An 8,772-nucleotide genomic window follows, 5' to 3' on the forward strand; every position below is an offset into this window, starting at 1 on the left:
CTGCCAGCTACCCAAGTCTGAAAAATAATTATTTGGCCAGGTGCAGTGGTGGCTCACGCCTATAATCCCAGCACAATATGGTGAAACTCCATCTCTACTAAAGATACAAAAAATTAGCCGAGTGTGGTGGTGCGCGCCTGTAATCCCAGCTACTTGAGGAGGCAGAGGTTGCAGTGAGCCAAGATCACGCCATTGCACTCTGGCCTGAGCAATGGAGTGAGACTTCATCTCAAAATAACAATTATAATTTGTTCTTGCTTTTTACATGTATAAATGATGTTTCATGACAGGTGGTGGCTGGTTCATCCTACAGCTCCGTCTTAGAGCCTTTCCAGAGGTAGCCATTGGATTTATGATGAATCTAAGCATTTTATCCATTCTTCTCATTTTGACACGCAGAATGTAAGAAGAAATATATTCAAGGGTTGAGATTTAATACAATTGATCATTTTTACTGTTTCAACAAGGACATTCTGAAATGAAACTTCGGCCAGGTCTGGTGGCTCACACTTAAAATCCCAATACTTTGAGAGGCCACGGTGGGCGGATCGCTTGAGCCCAGGATTTCAAGACAAGCCAGGGCAACACAATGAGGCCCTCATTGTTACAAAAAAAATTTAAACAGCTGGGCATGGTGGTACACACCTGTAGTCCCAACTATTTGAAAGGCTGAGGCAGGAAGGTTACTTGAACCCAGGAGTTTGAGGCTGCAATGAGCCAAGATCATGGTCACACTGCACTCCAGCCTAGGCGACAGAGCAAGAACCTATCTCAAAATTAATAATAGTAATACAGCTAGCGCTCGACTTACGACCACAGTCGGGACCGCGAATGGTCGTAACACGATTTGGTCGTAAGTTGAGTAGGCTATATGTACAGTTGAAATGGTGCACGCGGAGATGGTAGTGCTGCCGGAAGCTGGTCCGCACTGTCGTACGCCCAGCTGGGCAACGTTTGCGCTGCCAGACGCGGAGCAGTCGTGGCAGTCGTGGCTAGCGATTGTGGTCATAAAGTTAAATGGTCGTAAGTTGCATAGGTCGTAAGTCGATCAATACCTGTAATAATAATAAGAGAAAGAAACAGAAAAAAAAACTAGCCTTTTCCTTTTTTTTAACCATGAGCACATACCAGTGCCCGTTTTCTATCTGTTGCTTCTGAGCTCCAAATCCATTCATTGCACTGCTTGCTACCAGATGCGGAACTGGCAAACATTTCTTCCTTGCCAGTAGAGGGCGCTGGAGGGACATTACAGGAGGAAGGGGCTTGTCCTGGTTCCTCCTCTCTCTTGCCCATGTGACAGGCAGCCGTGACAGTGGCATTCAGCTTTCTGCCTGCCAGCCCCACTGCGTGGTTCCCCACCTGACAACCTTGGCACTCCAGCACCCCGGGGGAAGGGGTGTCTGCTTGTGGTCACCTGGCCACAAGCCTCAGCTGGCTGGTTGTGGACCAGCTGTGACGGGCAACCCAGCCAACCTCACCGTCCAATGGGCTGCAGTCACCTCTCTCCAGTGAGGTCGGAGCCCCAGCCTTAAGGAGGCTACCCCTTTCCAGGTTTGTTCTTTTTCTGGGCTCTCTCTCTCACCCTTCAGGTGTTTTTTTGTGTGTATGTGGTTTTTTATTTGTTTGTTTGTTTTTAGATGGAATCTAGCTCTGTTGCCCTAGCTGGAGTGTAGTGGCACAATCTCGACTCACTGCAACCTCCACCTCCCGGGTTCGAGCAATTCTGCCTCAGCCTCCCGAGTAGCTGGGACTACAGGCACGTGCCACCACACCCAGATAATTTTTGTATTTTTAGTAGAGACTGGGTTTCACTATGATGGCCAGGCTGGTCTCGAACTTCTGAACTCATGATCTGCCCTCCTCGACCTCCCAAAGTGTTGGGATTATAGGTGTGAGCCACCGCACCTGGCCCTATGGGTGTTTTTTAGAGTTCTCTTTGATTCACACTTAGTTGCAATCCCCTGTAAGTAGTTCATTGTTCTGTTAAAACTTCCCTGTTTAAATGACAGAGTGGTTTCCACCTTGTGATGGGATCCCGACGATGTAGCATTGGTACTCAAGGGGTGCTTATAGATAGATGCACAAGGTTAGCATCTGGGGACTGCTTTGTCCATGCCCTTGGGTTTGAGCTTTGTCTGAGCTCCAAGGCAGTGGGAACTGGGACGTTAGTAAACTGTGATGTGCTGTGGCATGGAGTTAATCAGATTGTCGCCTGCGGCTTGTCTTTATGAAGTACCAACTCCAGCGCATGGCCTGGGAGCCCAAGTGGCTGCTGTACTTGACTGTGACGTCAATAACCGTGACTGTAAAGGCCGTGGCATGAGATGGATTCTTTTCAGTGCACTGTGTCACTTCCAGAAAGAAAATGACAAGCTCAGGTTCTTAAACTCTCAGAGCATGACACAATCTGGGAACCAGAGAGATTACCAGGGCAACCCTGAAAGTATCGATTATTTTTTGTAGCCAAAAAATTTATTTTGCTGAAGATGGAAAACAGGAACGTAATTGTAAGGCGGAATCTTACTTCCAAGAAGGAGAAACGGGTTTCACCATGTTGGCCAGGATGGTTTCAATCTCTTGACCTTGTGATCCACCCGCCTCAGCTTCCCAAAGTGCTGGGATTATAGGTGTGAGCCACTGCGCCCAGCCAATGTAAGGTGTTTAAAGCCTATGGTTATTAACTGTATGATTAATCAGCAGGTACTTTGCAGACATTTTTGAATCTGTCATAAGATATTGAGCCAGGGCCGGGAGCAGTGGTTCATGCCTATAATCCCAGCACTTTGGGAGTCCAAGGCGGGCGAATCACCTGAGGCCAGGAGTTCAAGACCAGCCTGGTCCAACATGGTGAAACCCCATCTCTATTAAAAATACAAAAATTAGCCAGGCATGGTGGCAGGTGCCTGTAATCCCAGCTACTTAGGAGGCTGAGGCAGGAGAATCGATTGAACCTGGAAGTTGAGGGTTGCAGTGAGCCAAGATTGCACCACTGCACTCCAGCCTGGGCAACGGAGTGAGACTCTGTCTCAAAAAAAAAAAAAAAAAAAAAGAAAAAAAAAAAAAAGAAAGAAAGAAAAAGAAAAGAGAAGAAAGATATTAAACCAGTACTGTCAATTACAAACTTCATTTACTCAGGTGGACTTAGCCGCCAACAGCTCCATGAATCTTTGTTAGAAATAAAAGCTGGATATCCTGGCTCGCTGTGTCATACAGCAGTTTGATGTCTTGGCAGTGCTAAATATTGTGTTTTTGTTTTGTTTTGTTTTTTTGAGACAGGGTCTCAGTCTGTCACTCAGGCTGGAGTGCAGTGGTGCAACCTCCACCTCTTGTGCTCAAGCGACCCTTCCCCCTTAGCCTCCTGAGTAACTGGGATTACAGGCATGTCCCACCATGCCTGGCTAATTTTTGCACTTTTTTTTTTTTTTTTTTTAATAAAGACAGGGTTTTTCCATATGACCCAGGCTGGTCTTGAACTCCGGGGCTCAAGGAGCCTGCATTGGCCTCCCAAAGTGCTGGGATTACATGTATGAGCCACCCACACAGCTATATATATATATATATATATATATTTGAACTCTGGGCTGAGATTGAAATTTTTTTTTCTCCCCTCCCCCCCCTGTTTTTTTGACACTGAGTCTCGTTCTGTCAACCCAGGCTGGAGTGCAGTGATGCAATCTCGGCTCACTGCAACCTCTGCCTCCCAGGTTCAAGCAATTCTCCTGCCCCACCTCCCAAGTATCTGGGATTACAGGTGCCCACCACCACACCTGGCTAATTTTTTTGTATTTTTATTTATTTATTTATTTATTTATTTATTTTAAGGCTAGTCAAGTGAAGCAGTGGGAGTGGAGAAGGAACAAAGAAATCTGTAACTGGTTGTGATCAATTAGTTGTAAACACCACTGCACTCGGACCGGCCTTTTTTTTTCTGTATTTTTAGTAGAGACAGGGCTTCAGCATGTTGACCAAGCTGGTCTCTAACTCCTGACCTCACGTAATCTACCTATCTTGGCCTCCCAGAGTGGTGGTATTACAGGCATGAGCCACTGTACCCGGTCTGAAATTTTTCTTTTTTTTTTTTTAAAGACAGGGTTTCACCATGTTGGCCTGGCTAGTCTTGAACTCCTGACCTCAGGTGATCCGCCCACCTTGGCCTCTGAAAGTGCTGAGATTACAGGATGAGCCACCGCTCCTGGCCTCGGCCTGAAATTTTTCTTTTTTTTTTTTTTTTTGAGACGGAGTTTCACTCTTGTTACCCAGGCTGGAGTGCAATGGCGTGGTCTCGGCTCACCGCAACCTCCGCCTCCTGGGTTCAGGCAATTCTCCTGCCTCAGCCTCCTGAGTAGCTGGGATTACAGGCGCATGCCACTAAGCCCAGCTAATTTTTGTATTTTTAGTAGAGACGGGGTTTCACCATGTTGACCAGGATGGTCTCGATCTCTCGACCTCGTGATCCACCCGCCTCGGCCTCCCAAAGTGCTAGGATTACAGGCTTGAGCCACCGCGCACAGCCTGAAATTTTTCTAAATAAGAGAACCACACGTAACCACTGCTATGAAACACTGAGAGGCTTTGGCAACTAGCTTTTTTTTTTTTTTCAGTAGAGATGGAGGTTTCACCATGTTGCCTAGGCTGGTCTGGAACTCCTGGCCTCAAGTGCTCCATCTTGGCTTCCCAAAGTGCTGGGATTAAATGAGCCACTGCACCTGGCCAGAATCCAAATAGAATTCTATAAATGTCTTTCTTTTTTCTTTTTCTTTCTTTTTTTTTTTTTGAGACGGAGTTTTGCTCTTGTTACCCAGGCTGGAGTGCAATGGTGCGATCTCGGCTCACCGCAACCTCCGCCTCCTGGGTTCAGGCAATTCTCCTGCCTCAGCCTCCTGAGTAGCTGGGATTACAGGCAGGCACCACCATGCCCAGCTGATTTTTTGTATTTTTAGTAGCGATGGGGTTTCACCATGTTGACCAGGATGGTCTCGATCTCTTGACCTCGTGATCCACCTGCCTCGGCCTCCCAAAGTGCTGGGATTACAGGCTTGAGCCACCGCGCCTGGCCTATAAATGCCTTTCAAATGATGAATGTGCACATGACATCATATGCTTGTGGATTGCTATCTGTATTTGGCAATACCTACCTGCAGGAAAACCTATTTTTGCACAATGTCATTACAGATTAGAATTAACAGATAAACATTTGTCGTAGGATGATAGGTAACACTAACTTTGTTCTTTTTTTTTCTTTGATAGTCTCACTCTGTCACCCAGGTAGGAATGCAGTGGTGTGATCTCCACTCACTGCCACCTCTGCCTCCTGAGTTCAAGTGATTCTCGTGCCTCAGACTCCCCAGTAGCTGGGATTACAGGCATGTCCCACTATGCCTGGCTATTTTTTTTATTTTTAGTAGAAACTTGTTTTTGCCATTTGATCAGGCTGGTCTCAAACTCCTGGCCTCAAGTGATCTGCCCTCTTCTGCCTCCCAAAGTGCTGGGATTACAGGCATGAGCCACTGTACCCCCCAACGTTGAACCCCAATGAAGTAAAATGAATTCCTTTATTCTCTTTAATAGACCTGTATTTTAAACATTATACTCAATTATTATACTTCTAATTTCAACAATAAAAAGTGTTTTCCTGGGATCCACAGTGGCTGAGGCCAATTGTCCTGGCGCATGAGGAAGTGAGGTCAGGCATTCGAGGCCAGTCTGAAAAACGCATAAACCTCTCATCCATTAAAAATAAAATAAAGGGGGCCAGGCGTGGTGGCTCAAGCCTGTAACCCCAGCACTTTGGGAGGCCGAGGTGAGTAGATCATGAGGTCAAGAGATCGAGACCATCCTGGTCAACATGGTGAAACCCCGTCTCTACTAAAAATAAAAAAAATTAGCTGGGCATGGTGGCACGTGCCTGTAATCCCAGCTACTCAGAAGGCTGAGGCAGGAGAATTGCCTGAACCCAGGAGGCGGAGGTTGCGGTGAGCCGAGATTGCGCCATTGCACTCCAGCCTGGGTAACAAGAGCGACACTCTGTCTCAAAAAATAAAAATAAAAATAAAATAAAATAAAGGGTCAGAGCCGTGCTCGCGCCCGGGGTCTGCTGAGTGACCACGGCCACTCCACCACGGACGACGCCCCATGGCGGAAGAGGAGCTGGAGGTGCTGAGGAGGCAGAGGCTGGCCGAGCTGCAGGCCAAGCACGGGGATCCTGGCGATGCAGCCCAACAGGAAGCAAAGCACAGGGAAGCAGAAATGAGAAACAGTATATTAGCCCAAGTACTGGATCAGTCAGCCCGGGCCAGGTTAAGTAACTGGGCACTTGTAAAGTCTGAAAAAACTAAAGCAGTGGAGAATTACCTTATACAGATGGGATGATATGGACAAATAATGAGAAGGTATCAGAACAAGGTTTAATAGAAATCCTTAAAAAAGTAAGCCAGCAAACAGAAAAGACAACAACAGTGAAATTCAACAAAAGAAAGGTAATGGACTCTGATGAAGATGACGATTATTGAACTAAAAGTCCTCACAGACTAGAACTTAACAGACCAATTCTAGGACAGAAGTTAAGATCTGATTATTTACTTTGTTTATTGTCTATAGGCCTTAAAAAAATAAACTTGTTATGCAAAATACAATAAAATAATGTTTAAAAAATGTGTTTTCTCTCATTATGGAAATACCTACATAATATACTAATTTTTTATCTGTTGTCCTACAACACCTAAAATATTTACGATTTGGCCCTTTACAAAAAACATTTGCCAACCCCTGCTCTAGAAAATGCAAATCAGGCCAGGCATGGTGACTCATGCCTGTAATCCCAGCACTTCGGGAGGCCAAGGCAGGTGGATCACCTGAGGTCAGGAGTTTGAGACCAGCCTGACAAACTTAATAAAACCCTGTCTCTACTAAAAATATAAAAATTACTTGGGCATGGTGGTGGACGCCTGTAATCCCAGCTACTTGGGAGGCTGAGGCAGGAAAATCACTTGAACCTGGGAGGTGGAGGTTGCAGTGAGCCGAGGTTTCGCCATTGCACTCCAGCCTGGGTGACAAGAGCAAAATTCAGTCTCAAAAAAGAAAAAAAAGAAAACACAGGTCAGGCACGGTGGCTCACACCTGTAATCCCAGCACTTTGGGAGGCCAAGGCAGGTGGATCACCTAAGGTCAGGAGTTTAAGACCACAGCCTGGTCAACATGGTGAAACCCCGTCTCTGCTAAAAATACAAAAAGCAACTCTGAGTGGTGGCATGCGCCTGTAGTCCCAGCTACTGGGAAGGCTGAGGCAGGAGAACTGCTTGAACCCAGAAGGTGGAGGTTGCAGTGAGCCAAGATCGCACCACAGCACTGCAGCCTGGGTGACAAAGCAAAACTCAGTCTCAAAAAAAAAAAAAGAAAAGAAAAGAAAAATCAACCTCTAGTGACAGAAAGCAGATCAGTGGTTTCTTGGGGATGAGGGGTCAGAGAGGGGCAGGTGGGAAAGATTACAGTCACAAGGAGACTTCTGGGTGATGCTTACATTCACTGTCATGATTGTGGATAACGAATTCACAAGTATAGATCCCAAGTCACTTAATTGGAGAGAAGGTTGGTTCTCCCAGAGACAGGAACTATTATGCCTTGTTTACTAGAGTAATTGTGCATCAGGGAGAAGAAAATACCCAGATCTTTTGAGGATACCTAGATATTGGTTCTGAATTAATGCCAATATCTGAGGATCCAAAATGCCACTATGGCTCATCACTAAAAGTAGGGGTTTATTTATTATTATTATTATTATATTATTATTATTTTTTGAGACGGAGTTTCGCTCTTGTTGCCCAGGCTGGAGTGCAATGGCGCATTCTCGGCTCACCGCAACCTCCGCCTCCTGGGTTCAAGCAATTCTCCTGCCTCAGCCTCCTGAGTAGCTGGGATTACAGGCTTGTGCCACCACGTCCGGCTAATTTTTTGCATTTTTAGTAGAGATAGGGTTTCACTATGTTGGCCAAGATGGTCTCAATCTCTTGACCTCGTGATCCACCCTCCTCAGCCTCCCAAAGTGCTGGGATTACAGGCGTGAGCCACCGCGTCCGGCCCTATTATTATTTTTAAAGATGGGGTTTCACCATGATGACCAGGCTGGTCTTGAACTCCTGACCTCAGGTGATCCACCCACCTCGGCCTCCCAAAATGGTAGGATTACAGGTTTGAGCCACCGTGCCCGGCCTTATTATTATTTTTTTGAGATGGAGTCTTGCTCTGTCTCCAGGCACCAGTCTGGAGTGCAGTGGCGTGATCTTGGCTCACTGCAACCTCTGCCTCCCAGGTTCAAGCAATTCTCCTGCCTCAGCCTCCCGAGTAGCTGGGACTACAGGCATGCACCACCACACCCAGCTAATTTTTGTATTTTTTTAAGTAGAGATGGGGTTTCACCATGTTGGCCAGGATGGTCTTGATCTCTTGACCTCGTGATCTGCCTGCCTCGGCCTCCCAAAGTGCTGGGATTACAGGCATGAGTCACCGCGCCTGGCCAAAAGTAGGGGTTTAAACATGGTCAGGCCGGGTACGGTGGCTCATGCCTGGAATCTCTGCACTCTGGAAGGCTGAGGCAGGTGGCTCACTTGAGGTCAAGAGTTCGAGACCCGCCTGGTCAACACAGTGAAAACCCATCTCTACTAAAAATTCAAAAAATTAGCTGGACATGTTGGCAGGTGCCTGTAATCCCTGCTACTCAGGAGGCTGAGGCAAGAGAATCACTTGAACCCAGAAGGCAAAGATTGCAGTGAGCTGAGA

General features: G+C 46.6%; 1 pseudogene; it reads left to right on the forward strand.

Annotated features, from left to right (window-relative positions):
• The first annotated feature begins 5,821 nt into the window (after positions 1 to 5,821).
• On the forward strand, positions 5,822 to 6,850 carry LOC120367409 (programmed cell death protein 5 pseudogene; annotated as a pseudogene).
• Positions 6,851 to 8,772: the final 1,922 nt, after the last annotated feature.

The sequence above is a fragment of the Saimiri boliviensis genome, chromosome 12 (genome assembly GCF_048565385.1).
Source record: "Saimiri boliviensis isolate mSaiBol1 chromosome 12, mSaiBol1.pri, whole genome shotgun sequence".
Classification (NCBI taxonomy): Eukaryota; Metazoa; Chordata; class Mammalia; order Primates; family Cebidae; genus Saimiri; species Saimiri boliviensis.